We start from the raw sequence: 17,370 nt of genomic DNA on the forward strand, positions 1-17,370 counted from the left end.
CAAACTAGTTCTGTGGGATTGCATGGACAGCCACAATAACTATCAGGGTTTAATATAAGGCACTGTATAAAGTTCTAACACTTTATATGAAAGTGTAGATAGTGCAGAATAGTGTGCAAACCTGTTTTAGGCATACTGAATTCAAGTTTTGTTTGTGATCAGCAAGGGTACATAGACTACATTATTAATACTTATTCAGAGGAAGTGTGTGTAATGAAAAGGCCACACACATGAATGGTAGGAATGAACACAGGAGAAGGGGACAGGTGAAACATGGTAATGTACAGCAGATGAGTGCATGTCAATATACATAAACCACAAAGACAAGACAGTTGTAGCATAAACAGTAATCGCATATCTACATGATATAGTATCTACTGCTGTTTACACCTCCTGTGAAAACATAGTCATATAATCACAAAATTATTGTAGGGTGGATTGGGCACTCTAAATTAGCCCTAGGTGTGAGTGCGTGCGTGTGTGCGTGTGTGTACCTTCTGTGGAAGGTTGGGTGCCGGGCTGGCAACTCAACACCGTAAAACTCCACTGCCAATCATGAGCAGACAGGTGATCCTCTGTGGCAACCCCTAACTGGGAAAAAGACGGAAGAAGAAGAAGTAGATGCGACTATCACACAAGGTGACATATCATTGGAGAAGATTTTTTGTGATATATAAGCATCCTGACTTGATCACTAGATAGGTCAAGAATGGCATATACAATAGGAGGTTCATGCATATTGTGAAGATGTGCAAAATGAGTTTCCTGAATATGAATTTAAGGTCAACATAGTTCTCAACCAAGCTGGTCAAATAACAACAGGCTCATAAACAACAGTAGATAGAAACATGCACAATCATGGACAATAAATATTAGAATAATAACAACATTAGCCTGTGTCATTGACAAAATGTTATTGAGAGTTATTATACATGGTTCTGCAAGAATAAACTTGTACTTACATGGTTCTGCAAGAATAAACTTGTACAACTGTCATGATTTGTCAGTAATCTGCAAAGGGAATCAAGCACACCTTCCTCAAATATTAACATCTTTCAGAGGTGTTAACAGGGACACTGTTACATCTGTAGTTTAAATTATGAGCAATCCTGGCTAGTTGATAGGTTTGCATGGTGTATATATGCCACAATCCACACTTTCATGAATATAACCCATGCCATCGATGTTGTCAATGAGCTGTGTATTTACTGTGTGCACCACAAGAGCATGTATCACACATGCAACTTGTGGAACACCTTGAGGGGGTTCTCCACTGTCAACTCCTAATGGTTATGCATCAAAAAGAATACTTAGTTATGGCCAATAAGATGTGTGGGAGCTCACTGCGGCAAATGTGATACACTTGAGTAAGTCATCCCTGGAAGATGTGCTGTGAGGTACATGTAAAAGGGTGCCATATATTCAATTGCTGGTGTGATGAGTGTTGAGAACAATGGGATTATAATGCCCTGTGATGTGGATGTCCTGCACATACTCAGGAGTTGTGCTACATACAAGGGATTAGTCACCACTGTGGGCACATGCTGGCAGATGTTCAGCATACCATCTACCTGAGTACACAGGTCACATACCACTTGGTCTGCTCGTAGGGGTGTGCTGTCTATATTGTAATCAGTTTGTGTATTTGCTTTCATAAAGGATCTAATTCCCCTATGATTTTTGTTCATTTCCTGTGTCTCCATGGCTCTAGCAACAGTCCTTTGTGTGTGTTAATACTGTCTGCATTATACCAATACAAATCTTGTATTCAATGATTGTCCACAGTTTGCAGTCCTCCACAAAGCTGGTTAGACAAAGGATGTGCAAGTTAGTCTTGACTTCTGAGACTTAAATACTGAACAGGAAAGGAGGAGGTTACTTCACACACTTTGACCTTATCTGTCATGTATGTGATCCTGTTCTCTACCCACTTGATGATGCAGGTGTTTATGCACATTTGGAACAGTTTCTTTGTAATAGCTGAGGGTGGGTTTGTGTCAAATGCTTTGGCCAGGTCAATGGTTATGGACGATGATAGTGTCTTCCTTATGCATGACCTTGCTGACCTTCTTGAAGACATCAAACAGATGTAACAGACATGATGTAGCCTTAACAATATCAAACATGTTTGTTAGTCAGGAGACTATCTGTGTCCTTTTTGATAAGGTCTATGATTACTTGCTGGCCTACCTCACAGATGAGAAGAGTTTGGAGTATGGGTCTTTAACTCCATGCCTCAGGTGATGGTCTCCCCCTCTAGTCAGACAGATACATGTTGCTGTACACCTTTCTACGAGAACATATGCTGTCTGGAGGCTGTGTTGAAATAGTGATCTAACTGTGTCCACTAGGTCAGGTTATAAGTCACACTATAGGCAACCTGTAATGTTGTCAGGGGCCATTGATTCTGAGTTATTAGTCACACAAAGCACATAGATGAGCTTCCCTCCTGAGCATAAACACTGAGCAATGTTTGCATATATACTTTGGCTGGTGACCAGTAGTCACAGAGGGGTGAAGTGTGAGACAAGCTGTCAACTAGCATATTGTCTGTTTTCTCCAGTTGACTATGTCTGGTGGCATCCACAAATAGCTCTGTGCTTAGCTGTGCATTTAAAATAAATGATTTGTGAAAATACCTCCAAATACAACCTTGGTCATACATCACATCATTCCATGTACTTGTAATGTTTACACAGTCATACAACTGTACCAGAGTAACATAATTACACCAATGGCACAACATATGTCTATATGTGTTTCATGTGAAATCTGTGTTTGACTGGCCTGATGCCATATAAGGACACATTATGGATCAGTTGTTTGTGGCCGCAGAAAATTTCCTCACACAAATGTTAAAGGCCAAACAATAGTGCTGTTGACCACCTTAATAATCCTTGGGAATAGCAACACAACTGCACATACAATGAAGTCTACAAGGCTGTAATTGAATCAAAACATGTGATGTTGTTATGTATATGACAGCATTACACATGTGAATGAAACAAGACTGATGTGCACATGTAATCAGTATGAATTTGTATTGATGTCTGTCACAGAGCATTTAATGAAGATAGGTAAACACATGCACATGTCTGTTACACAGTCAATTTGTTAGATATGCAGTGTTTGTTTCACATTTGATTTCTTAAGGCTACATCATGTCTGTTACAGCTGTTTGATGTCTTCAATGCCATACTGCAAGTGTCACTGTGATGGCATAATGAGAACTGTGTAGAATGTTGATCTGTTTCACTACAATAACACATCCTAATAAGCCAACAATATATATAAAAGTGTATCATACCTTGTGAACAGTTTTCAGGAAGCATATTACTACAGCTGTTATAGAAGGAGCATGTAATGAGATGGCAGCAGCAGCGATCATTACCTTAGCTCACATCATAGACTGCAATACTGTTTTGCAGCCATACTGTACATCCACACCTCAACATAGTCTATGACACTGACAGCAACACTTACATGTCAAATGTTCATAGGGTCATAGGAGATTGTTAGGCTAATGGCCAATATCACATAAATCCTAGACATTAATATACAATTTAAAACAAACTCCCTGTAGATATATGATGGAAGATATTAAGACTATTATGTGTATGCATGTGTTGGATTGCATTGCATACTGTCACTGTTCAAATGGGACATGTGCACCACAGCATGACAGAATTAGCAATCACACATGCAGTGGGATGGCTTGCAGACACTCATGGAAGGACTGTGCTTCATGATATGTGTATGTGTATTTGACATAAGAACATCTTCCACTCCTCTGCAGGAAGGATATCATGTGGTCATATCAAAACAATGGCCATACTCATACAGCATTACACTGGGCCTGATTTGAACATTACACCTGTGTATGTATAGAAGATGAATGCCATGCAGTGTAACACTAGCTCTGCCACATATGTTTGATTTTAACATTGTCACATTGCACTTTTTGGTGTATGATAACTTCATTATATGCTGATAAGAATATGTTTGGAGGAGTTTCTAACAAGGATGTGGAGTTATAGCTCTGTGTAATATTGTCTCAAAATTAATATTTGGATGTATACACACTCAAGTTGCTTGCTATCAGATTAAAACCTCTATACATCTAGGTAAAGTAGCTTGAAAACACAGTAGCTACTGTTACTGTCACTGCACAAGTTTGTCTTCAACACTGTCGGAGTGCATGTTATACAGGATGACATCATCAGTATATGTTACAAGAAGATATTCAAAGGAGGATTTGAAATAGTAGTGGAGTCACCTGTCATTCTAAAGTTGTCACCTAAATGATTTTTGAATGCACACAAAATACAGTTGATTACAGTGAGAATAGAACCCCTACTTGAGTAGCTATAGAGCACAGTACTTAACACAAGTGCCACAGCAAAGGTTTAGTTTTTATAGTGTCAAACAACACTTTATAGCTGATGTCATCAGCAGTGTCTGGTGAGAAGAAGATGATAGCAAGAGTGTCTTACATGCTGGTCTAAAATGTGAACTGATATCACCACTCCATTCCACACTAATAACCACAAAGGAAAGGCAACCAGTGAGCTCCACAATTTTATTGAATAACGTTAGTAGTTAAGCACTTTCATCTCTTAGGATGTCATCAGAACTGTTCTGATGACGTGATAAGGGATGAAAACACTTAACTACTGACTTTATTCAATAAAATTGTGGAGCTCACTGGTTGCCTTTCCTTTCTGGTTACTAAAATGTGAACAAACTGAACACAAATACATCAGTTGACCACAGTGAGAATAGAACTCCTGCCTAAATATTTACCTAGGAAATTACTTAACACAAGCTCCACAGCACAAGTCTGGCTTTTATAGTGGCAGACAACATGGTAGTAGGAATGTCAAACATGCTGGTCAAAAATGGTACCTGAAAAGTGAACTAACTGAACAAAAACACACCAGTTTACCAGACAGAGAATAGAACCCCTGCCAAACTATTTACAGTGCAAATTACTTAACGCAAGTGCCACAGCACAAGACTAACTCTTATGGCATCAGACAACACTTTATAGATGATGACATCAGCAATGTCTGTTGAGAGGAAGATGGTAGTAGGAGTCTCTCACATGCTGGTCAAACATGGTCTCTTGAATGTCATCTAAGTGAACACAGACACACACACACACACACACACACACACACACACACACACACACACACACACACACACACACACACACACACACACACACACCAGTTGAGTGCGGTGAGATTAGAACCCATAAGTACATCGGATAGAGAACTCAGTACCTAATGAAAATACCATGGCATAAGTCAGATGGTTAAAATGCTGCTGGACAACTCATAGTATATGACATCATCATTGGATGTTTGAGAAAAGATGTTTTGAAGCCTGTATGAAATGGACATGTAGGCATATACTACTGACAATATATTTGTACTGCATGGCACTGTATTGATGGCAGTAGGCTATCCAGTTACACTCTTATGAGTGCACACACAGACCCACTGACTGCAGTGAAATTAGAACCCTTACTTAACTAGGTATACCACACTAGAGAACTCAGTATTTAATGCAAGCACCACAGCACAAGACTATATTTTATAATACTGCTGGACAATTTATAGGGGTTGGCATCATCATTACATGTTTGAGAGACAATGTTGGGAGGCCTGAATGAAATAGATGGGTAGCCATGTACAGCTGCCAAGACAGTAGTTCTACATGGTACTGGACTGATGATAGTAGGCTACAGACTAATGTTCCTCTGACTGTATATACACACACACTTACGCATACATAGTGACACACACATAATGTGGTGATGTGTTAATTTAACACACATGTAAGTATTTTGTTCCCACCTGCAAAAAACAGTATTTAATAATTGCAACACCCCGGACATATGTTTTTGCCTTGTCATAGTGGTCTTTAAAGATGATGCCATCATCATTATATGATGTGGTTAATATATCTTGTTAAGAGAGTGGTGTGCAAAGTGTGAATGTACTATTTCCTGTTGGGTTTTCAATGTGCAAGTATACTTTATGAGACAGCTTGTAAAAATAGAGTCAAAAAGCTGTCCGCAATGCATGAAAAAGAAATTAGACATATACAGCTGTTTCCCAGTATATTCTGTACATTAAACACTTAATGTATAAGACAATCTGAATGTCTATTGTCATTATAAAGGTGTACGTGGTATGTAACAATGCAGTTTTGCCATTTATTTCTGTAGTGTAGTTGACATTTGGGAACTAGTACTGAAATACCAAGTTTCAAGTGCAAGGGTGCAGGTAACACATAACTGAAAGAGTGTAAATATGGGTTCAGCCATTTAAAAGTGCCTTCCCTTTGGTTCTGTTTTTACATGGACTTTAATGGGTTGAAGACTAACTGGGCTGGAAACTTAAGTAATACATGCTAATAAGCACTTTCCATAACACACCACTGAGCAGCTGCTTTGCATGATCAATGTCAAAATGTTTGTGCAAGCAAAATACACATGTAATGACCTCTACTTGAACTAGAGAAGTATTTATCCATACTGGCTATGGTAGACACAGATAACAGATACTATGGTGTTCATAACTAGTTCATATCAGAAATGTTGTGTCATAAATTGTATAACCTTAAAGTATTTATGCTGCTTTCCCTGTTTGCATGTAGTTAATTGACAAGCAAAAACAGGTCTCTGCTTCACTGAGAAAAATATAAGAATTCTATTGGTTTGCTTTCTTCTGTGCAAACATGCTAAGTGGAGAGGTGTGTGGGTCAGCATGTTGGACAGTACTGAGTGGAAGAAAAACACCTGCTGTGTAGATAACTCTGTGGCAGCAGGTGTAATAGTACTGAGCTCTTACATTGAACACAGATGATACAAGGTTTGAATCCAGCTCCATTTTTTTACATAAGTATTCATGATGTAATTAAATAATTACATGTGATAACTATTGGAAATGTAAGAGGGAATTTCTACCATGAAATACTGCATATACACAAACAGTACTCAAGTGATTTATGTCAACAATACACATATGGAGTTACATATTTATCCAGTTTTCAGTCTAAATAAATATTTTATATGACTTTTTTTAATATGAGTACCTTTATTTGGCTTTAACTGTGTGTTTCCTTAGTGCAGTGGTTTTAAGCAGCATTGCACAGAGGTAACCACATCATGCCAAAGGAAGTGAAAAACTATTTACCATCACTTGGCATTGGTGTGCAATGCCAAACTCTGTGACAATGCATAAGAGGAAAAGTGAATGGATTCAGTGGGGATTTATTATTTATGTGTGTGGTGTCTGATTCTGTTTTTTTTTTTTTACCAGATTAAAGGTGTGACAATGGGGTAGATAGAAAAGTGGTGAAATGGGAACCAAGCAGAGGGAAAAACAAAGGGAAATCAATATAGGAATGTGCAGGAGGGAATTAAGAAAGAACCACATCTATCCACTTCTTCAGCAGTGTAAAATGAACATTGATAGAATATTAGAAGAACTGGGACTTTCACCTCAACAAAGATGAGTGACAACAATGCAATAATGTCATATAGCCAATTGGACTGAATCAAGTATGTCATGAATACACGTGTGAAGTGGAGAGCGATGTATGGGGCATTTTTTTGGGGGGGGTATGTGCCCATTTTTGAGTTTTTATTTTAGTAAGAGAGGAATTTTGGGTAAAGGATGTAGGTATTTAAGGGTCAGATAAGTAGGGCAGGTGAAGAAGTGGATGCAGACAAACATGACAAACAAGACAAGGGATAGAGAATGTGAGGGATAAAACAGGTTGGGGGACACCATTATTGGGGAGAGGGGGGACAGCCCATGCCCATCAAACATAGGGACAGTGAGAATCTAGTCTTAACCCTCAGAACTGTCATAACCATCCCCCTCCTTTTTATTTTATTGATTTTATTTTACATTTGTTAACTGGGAAAGTACGACTGGACATAGGTCCATTTTCAGTGGAGGCCCAGGGAGATAAGCTCCAAAAACACATAGAATACAAGGTAATTATGCAGAACATTCATTTCACTTCATGAGAGCCCTCCGCAGCTTGACATTTTCTTTTCCCAAGTATTCCAGAAAGCATCTTGTCCATCTGGCTAAGACCTACATCAGTGGTGCTTTCAATGACCTCACACACTCTGTCTGGCATTTTGTGGCACATGACAAAATCACCACTGCCACCAGTACTCCTGGAAGGTACCTCTGCACCACCTGACAGGGTAATGCTACCTGATGTAGAGGGCCCAGGTAGTGTGAGCTGCAGAGACAGTCCTGCCAGATTGTGCCCAGATGTGATGGGTATCAGTGCAGCAATCATTGGAGGGAATTAGGCTGAGCCACAGTGGTTGGCCTACCTCCCTGTGTTGTACATCATTTTGTTAGTTGTCTCAAACTGATGACATCAGGACTTTGTGACCATACATATAAAAATAAAAAAGAGAGATAAGGTGTGGAGTAAGAGATAAAAAAAGAAGATAACTAGTACCATCATATGTGACACAATAAATTAGTACAATATAAATAAAAAAAATTTTACTTTTACGTTAAGTATATTTTTTAACAGCTGCAAACTATGACTGATGATTGTTCCCAGCAATTCTTACAATATGCATATATTGCACATTTGCTTGATCAAATAATACAGATTAAGTTAACAGCATGGTATGTATGCAATTTTTGTTGAAATTATTATGTAATATTTTAAATTATTTTATGATATATTTGTTACTTGTGAGATTTGAACCTGCAGCATCTGAATACACTATTACAAAGGACTCCTAAAGTTGGCTTGAGCTACAGACTAAAGCATGCATGCTTGATTTTACAGTTAAGATATGTTTGCTTAATTTTCTAATAATGCATACAAGAGCAATACCTTAGATAAACTAGTTTTGTTTTGTGCTGCATACATACCCCTGCTTCTCTCAGTCTTTCCAAATGCTCAGCATGGGCATTTCTGTTCAGTTCTATCTCCTAGGTGGCTGTAAAGGAAAATGGGAGAAAAAGAGGAGAGTATTAAACATTCCAGTCTTGGCTATATCCAGCTTTCTATATAATTTAAAGTATCTCTATCTGTATACTTTCACAATTTTTGGATGTTAGCAGTGCTAAACTCATCCAGCCACTTGTTAAGTTGTTCTTTTTTGCACCTTTTCAGATCATTATAGTGGTGCCTGCATTGCTGTCCAGTGTGTGGAATGCCAGTCGTACTGGAGACAGCCTTGGCCAGACTATTCCAAGCCTCAGATTTTTACTGAGACCTGGTATAGTCCCTCTCCAGTAGCCTATAGCTACGGCACTTTACAAGGAGTCCGATGAATATTCACGACTCCTCTACACCCCATCTTTGAGCCCTAAATTAAGCATGTTCCCTTATAGCTCCTGCCATGTCCATACAGGTGAAATAACAACAGTTGGATTGTTTTCCCACCAATTCGAGATATCACATTTTATAGCTCGTGCACAAACTACCATGTTTGCACAGTGTTAAGTGAAGACCAACAATGCCAGAGATTAAAGCAGTTTATGAACTAGGAAGGGTAATGTGACAGTTGGCATTAGTTTTTTGTTTTGGATACTGCTGTAACTGTTAGTTTATTCAGCTTTACAGACATGTATTGGGGTATAAATTTTATGCCCTGACACATTTTTTGTGTGGCTTTACTCACTGATAAAATTAATTTGTGCAATGTGGGATTCAAAATATGTAAACTAGACAAAACATATTCTTCCACACAAGCTTGCTCATGCTTGCGACAGAAGAAGTACTTGTTAGACATGGTCATTAATTAAATATACACACACTTGACAGAGTGAGGGGTTAACCATGTGTATGGGTGACCTGACAAGGTCATGGTTTATACACTCATGTATGTATAACTATCATTCAAGTATGAAGTCCATCCAAGGCCTGAAAGGACAATTATAATTACAGAAACATAATTGTCAGTATAACCTTAGTCACACATATAATTCATATGAGCTCCAGTGCTATATATAATTATTGCTATTTATAATTTTGTTTGCATTGTTCTTTATTTTTTAAAATTAAATGGACAATATTGGGTGTAAGCAACATTAGAACCCAGGCTCACATGTATTGTGAGCATTAACTTATACCAGTTGTCATAGCAAAGGTTGGGCTACAAGTATATTTTTTAGAGTCATTACTGTGCAGAGTGGTCAATGCAACTGAAATCTTGTTTGTCAGACCTGCCTAATTGTTAGACACATACATTAAGGAGCTGAGTGTTTAACCATGTATGACTGTGACATGGCAGTCAGAAAATAAATGTTTAATTGTAGGACCATAATTCTGCTAATACACACAGTTATACATGTAATATATATCTGATATCCTGTGTATGCTCAATGCACTTGCTAAATATAAATATTTCTATGTGTAATTATTTTTCTAATGTCAGTTTTTATATAAAGTAAACTGGAATAGCAGTAATAAAACTTTAGACTTTGTTGTATCACAGCCTAGGTTTACCTATATTGCAGCCCTTCACTTAACCCTGCTGCCACAAGAGCAACTAGGCAACAGCTGTATATTTTCACATTCATTACTATGTATGTCTGCTGACCACCCCGCAATGCTGCTTAGTGTGTTTGAGCAGTGGCAAACAGCACACATTAAGTATCCTTTTTAAAATTGACAAGTACCTGGGTATTTTCTGCAGGTGTTCTAGAAATGCAGATGTTGTGCACCATTGCACAATGCTGCTTAGCGGGTTGCTGTGATGGTAAGCAAAAGATGCAACAATGTATCTTATTGAAATTGACAAGTGTTTGACTATTGTTTGCAGGTGTTGTGCTTCACCATTTAGTGGGCTTGCATGATGGAAAGCAAAAGAGGTAACAATGTATCCTTTTTGAAATTGACAATGTCTGCTTGTTGTTTAAGCCATTAGACTGTGTATGTGTGAAGGTAAGGGATGTGCAAATGTGACAGGCAAAGCTAAACATGCATCATTCCTATAACAAGTGTTTATTAGGTTTCATCATTAAAAGACAAATGTGGGACTTGAACCATGATCTAAAGATACTATATACTGTGCACTTCATCATGTATACCAGGTGTGCTACACACACTTGATTCACAGCTGTAATTTATGCAGTCTTTATCATACAAGTAACTTAAAATTAATTTAATGTACTTATCTGTTTCACCGTGTTTGCGCTAAGCTGTGCACCATGCAAATATTAACATTATAAAAAAAAGAAAAGAAAAAAAACTTACAAAATACATTTTATCACACATTACAGATTTCTATACAGCTCTGGATTTGAACTATCAGACTACTAAATCTACAAAACACAGCAAGAGTGTCTTATCTCTTTTTGCCACAGAAACAGTTTTGCAGGAATTAAGCAAGTCCCATTTCCACCATAGGATTATACAGACATGTAACACTTGTATGCTCTTAGTTGTTTGTATAAGTGTTGCTTACATATGAAGTGCAATGAAGGATCACACAACCATTTATGAGTATCGTTTGCACCAGTGCAGCTCTGTCTTCTCTTTATATTGTGTTAATTTTTCTCTTATCTATGCTGTACTCTCAGATGTGTATTCTATAGGGCATTTTATATCATTGTCCTTACAATGTATGACAGTATTACATGACAGTAGAATATAGTTCTTATTCTATAGGACATTTTATATCATTGTCCTTACAATGTATGACAGTATTACATGACAGTAGAATATAGTTCTTATTCTATAGGGCATTTTATATCATTGTCCTTACAATGTATGACAGTATTACATGACAGTAGAATATACTTCTTATTCTATAGGGCATTTTATATCATTGTCCTTACAATGTATGACAGTATTACATGACAGTAGAATATAGTTCTTATTCTATAGGACATTTTATATCATTGTCCTTACAATGTATGACAGTATTACATGACAGTAGAATATAGTTCTTATTCTATAGGGCATTTTATATCATTGTCCTTACAATGTATGACAGTATTACATGACAGTAGAATATAGTTCTTATTCTATAGGGCATTTTATATCATTGTCCTTACAATGTATGACAGTATTACATGACAGTAGAATATAGTTCTTATTCTATAGGGCATTTTATATCATTGTCCTTACAATGTATGACAGTATTACATGACAGTAGAATATAGTTCTTATTCTATAGGGCATTTTATATCATTGTCCTTACAATGTATGACAGTATTACATGACAGTAGAATATAGTTCTTATTCTATAGGGCATTTTATATCATTGTCCTTACAATGTATGACAGTATTACATGACAGTAGAATATAGTTCTTATTCTATAGGGCATTTTATATCATTGTCCTTACAATGTATGACAGTATTACATGACAGTAGAATATAGTTCTTATTCTATAGGGCATTTTATATCATTGTCCTTACAATGTATGACAGTATTACATGACAGTAGAATATAGTTCTTATTCTATAGGGCATTTTATATCATTGTCCTTACAATGTATGGCAGTATTACATGACAGTAGAATATAGTTCTTATTCTATAGGGCATTTTATATCATTGTCCTTACAATGTATGGCAGTATTACATGACAGTAGAATATAGTTCTTATTCTATAGGGCATTTTATATCATTGTCCTTACAATGTATGACAGTATTACATGACAGTAGAATATAGTTCTTATTCTATAGGGTATTTTATATCATTGTCCTTACAATGTATGACAGTATTACATGACAGTAGAATATAGTTCTTATTAGAGGAAGAAGAGTTTGGCTATTAGTGCACAGAAACTGAGAAATGCGTGCTGCTCACTTCCATTTCAAAACCTGCTACAATTACTTATACACTTTGTAAGTATATCCTAACTGATACACCCACTGCAGGTAGAGAGTCTGAATTGTTGTCGTTGTGTATTCCTTTTCCTTCCCAGTAATCATTCACAGTTGAAATCCATTAGCATCAAATACTGAGGAAGTGCCTACACTATGTTTACATCAGATACATGAAGTCAAAAGTTTGGGATTCAGCAATTCTAATGTGATCACACCTCATTTGCATCTTCTCTATGCACAGAGGCCTGGATCTACACCATAAGAAGGTAACCACATAGCTAGGGAGATTGAAGGTGAGGGGACTTGTGTATTTGTAGAACACAGAGGATTTATATTCATTTTGATTTATCTGCACAGAAGGTTTCTGATGTTGCTAAGATATGTTTGTAATTTTCAAGTACATGCTTGATTTGTTAACATGTTGCAAAGAAAACTTATATATATATATATATATATATATATATATATATATATATATATATATATATATATATATATATATATATATATATATATATATATATATATATATATATATATATATATATGGGTCTAGGACAGTCCGCTCTATGCACATTTCACTGAATTACATTTCGATGAATCACATTTCACTGAAAGAAAGTACTGTTGGGCAAATAAAGTGTATATGCCCTTCTCCCCACTGTAGTGCGACCCTGGAGTTTGTATATATAGTTAGGGGTGAGGTGGGGGGCACAGCCCTCCACTTTGGGGGTGTGTGGGGGGCAAAGCTCTCCACCTAATTCACTATTATATTTAGGCTGTCATTTCTTTCAGTGAAGTGTGATTCAGAAAAATGTGCATTCAGCGAACTGTCCTAGATCCACATATATATATATATATATATATATATATATATATATATATGTATATATATATATATATATATATATATATATATATATATATATATATGGTTTCACTTTATAATCTCGAAATACTAAAATACAGAATTTTAGTATTTTGAGACTATAAAGTCGAAAGTGCAGTTACGCAAAACTGCATGATACTGAAAGCAGAAATGTTGAATCTGCCATTGTGCTGTCGCATTCATGATGTATGGTGCGGTTTGTGGATTTAGCTGCCCCTGCTTATAGGTAGGGTAGGTGTGTTTGTTTGTTGCATTGGGTTTGTGTGTGTTGTTTTCTTTGTTGTAGTGTCATTAGGTTAGGTATATGTGTGCTTGTTTGTGTGGTGGTGTGTGTATGTGATGATCGCGATTTTGAATTTCGAGGTTGTGGGTGTCGGTTTTTTGGGCTTTCAGCTTTATAGTCTTGAGATACTAAAGTTTGGTATTTTAGTATTTTGAGATTATAAAGTGAATCCATATATATATATATATATATATATATATATATATATATATATATATATGTGCGTGTGTGCATTAGAAAATTAAACTGTTTTCCTCTATGTGTATTATAGTTCACTCTTGGCATAGGCATTTTTGGCATGGTTTGACTTACACAGATAGACTGCCTTTATAACTGTCATTACAAGTGTTCTTGTTAAAACTCCATGGAAATGTAAAGTACTACTATATTGTCAATGACCCAGGGGAGTATGCTACTAAGATGGCCCATAGACACAGCCAAGGGAGTGCTGGCCACAATGAGAGGTGACTAGCAGTTGTATGCAATTGACTTTTGTGTTGTAAATGTTTTTATTTTATTTTTATTTAACATTTGTTTACCGGGAATGTCTGACTAGGTTCCACAGATCCTGTTTTCAGCGGAGGCCCGGGGAGAAATGTTCCAGAAGCATGTCTTTAGAATGTGGGAGGAAACCAGAGTACCTGGAGAAAACCCATACGAACGCAGGGAGAACATGCAAACTCCACACAGAAGGCACCCCAGCCAAGAATCCAACCGGAGAACCTCTTGCTGTGAGGTGTCAGCATTAACCGCTGCACCACTGCGCCGCCCCACATTTTTTGAGATTTGTGTAGAAAGCATTTATAACAAGTGCATTATGTGTTTTCCTTGGATTGTACAAACTGCCATTTTCCTGTTGTATTGGGGGTAGGGGAGCCAAGTACTATTTGTATGTTGTCACAGCAAAAGTTGGGTTTCAAGAGTTTTGCTCTTACAATTGTCCATTGGGTGACACATGGGTGTATTGCCTAATTTTGTAAGTCTACCTTCAATGCCCAAATGATATATTAACTTTATTTTACCTCATCCAGTCAGGGCCAATGTTCCTCATTAGAGTCTCCAAATCTCTGGCACCTCCTTGTCTCTTTGCCAGAAATGTTAGAAACTGAAAAGAACTAACTGATACTTTTTTCAGGTGATCTCCAAACATTAATTTGTGCATTATTTGAGTTGATTAAATTAAAATTCCTTTTATTTTAAAAAGCCATATCTTTTTCATCCTAAGTAGCAGCTTGCAAATTGTTACGAAGTTCTTTTACATTCTAAGATCACTGCATACATAGCTCTTACCCTCTTTTAATTATACATTACTTCAGCAGTAATTTTCAAATTTTCTAACTTAGCAGTTGCAATTGGATATATTATATAAACTTTACTTATTATTCTATGTTATATTTAAGTTGCAAAGCATTTCCATAGCTCAGTGCCTTATATTATAATACTTAAGACTCACCAAAGATTACCTCTAGCATATATCTATATCCCTTTCCCCACAGAAATGTTATCTTGAACCCAGACTATTAATGGTTTCAGTATTCATGTTTAATTAATTAATAACTAATTTTAGTACTTTCTTATTATAGTGGCTTTGGGAATATAGTAACGTAAACATCCAGGACTGTATCTTTGTTCGGTGGTGACATTTGACACTGATGATGGAAAACGCTAAACTTTATTATTCCATCCAAGATCAAAGTATTCACAGTATGCCTGTTTCCTCCTATTTTTACATCAATTCTAAAAATGGGTCCCTCTACAGTGCTCAATCTTTTGACTATGAGGAAGCACACACTTTCCAATTACAAGTGCAGGTTGAAGACAATAGCATTCCACCACTGAGAAGTAATGTAACAGTACAGATGTTCATTACTGAACAAAATGATAATGTGCCTAGAATCATTTATCCCAGCATCTTCTTAGCAGTGCAGATTTCACCTGAATGGGGAGATATAATGAACACTTCAGTATCTGGCAATTGCTGAAGCCTGTAGGTCAGCAGCACATTATAACAACTATCCTCATCAACCCATACAATCTTGGTGATTGAATAACCTATAGGTGCAGAGCTGGGAACACTTTGTTGGATTATGGACCCAGGTAGAGTGCTGGGATAAATGATTGTAGGTGAGGTGATTGTTGGCTTGGCCCTGCTTATTATATTGCCAAGGTCTCTATAATAAGGAAGTACTCTAATTTTACTCTACATATTTTAATAAATAGTAGTACTTGTAGCTACATCAGCCATACTGAGCTCCTGTTCAAAATCATAATAATCTAAACCAATGAAGTTGCAATTAAATCCCCACCCTATCACAACTAGTGCATTTATCATTACTCAAAATAACAGGTTGATGCATTGCAGCTCCTCCATTTGATTTAGAAATTCACTTCTGCTACAAATTCTCCTTATTATAAGTAGTAGACTGTCTCACTGACAGCAATAGAAAAACACTGCATCAGCCTACTAGTTACTATCTCTCCTTTATGCCATCCCCCATCCTGATAAACATATGCACCAATCAAAAAATGAAATTAGACAGCTGTCACAACAGAATTGCTAGATATGCCACCAGTCTATGTAGAAAAAGTCATGTTTGCATAGCCTTAAAACAACCACACCGGACAGAGCTAAAACAATATCTTACCTATTCATTAACTGTTTACTGTTCATAACCTACTATATAAACCAGAAAACTGTCCAGCACTACAAACCAGTCAAAATGTTATTCCTCAGCCAGTAAACTATGCTCAAAAATAAATCACATTTCCTGTCCTCCAAATCTAGTAATACTGCTGGTGAAGCCCTTTACTTTTGCTATATCTCCAAACTTTGGAACTCCCTACCACTACATTTAAAGTAAATTGAAACATTAAAGGTTTTCAAACTCAACTTAAATAATACTTAACTGTAAACACCAAAAACTACTGTTTAACTATGTCACTGCATTCTAATATTAGTACAAGCATTTTGCATACCTATCTGCAGTACTTTCTCTCTTTCCACCTCAACTTGATCTTTGGCACCAAATCAAAGTATCAAATTTTTATCACTCAGAAATGTCCACTACTGTATGGTAATGTAACGTATTTAGGAATTATTTTATCTGTAAAAGTAAATTTGTTGTTTATTTAATAATGTGCCAGTCATGCCCCTCATTTTATGTAGGATGCACCAGCAGGGAGCGTTATAAACGAATATATGAGCATAAGCATGCTGTGGAGATAAGCGATACAAAAAATGCTGTTGCCAAGCATTACCTTAATAAGAAATGTGTGGTGAATTTTAAGGTTTTGGTTTTGGAAGATGTACCTAACTATGAAAAAATATTTGATGCTGAAGAAGAGCTCAACTGGTG

Source organism: Protopterus annectens, chromosome 1.part0, assembly GCF_019279795.1.
Source record: "Protopterus annectens isolate FY-2018-M chromosome 1.part0, PAN1.0, whole genome shotgun sequence".
NCBI lineage: Eukaryota > Metazoa > Chordata > Ceratodontiformes > Protopteridae > Protopterus > Protopterus annectens.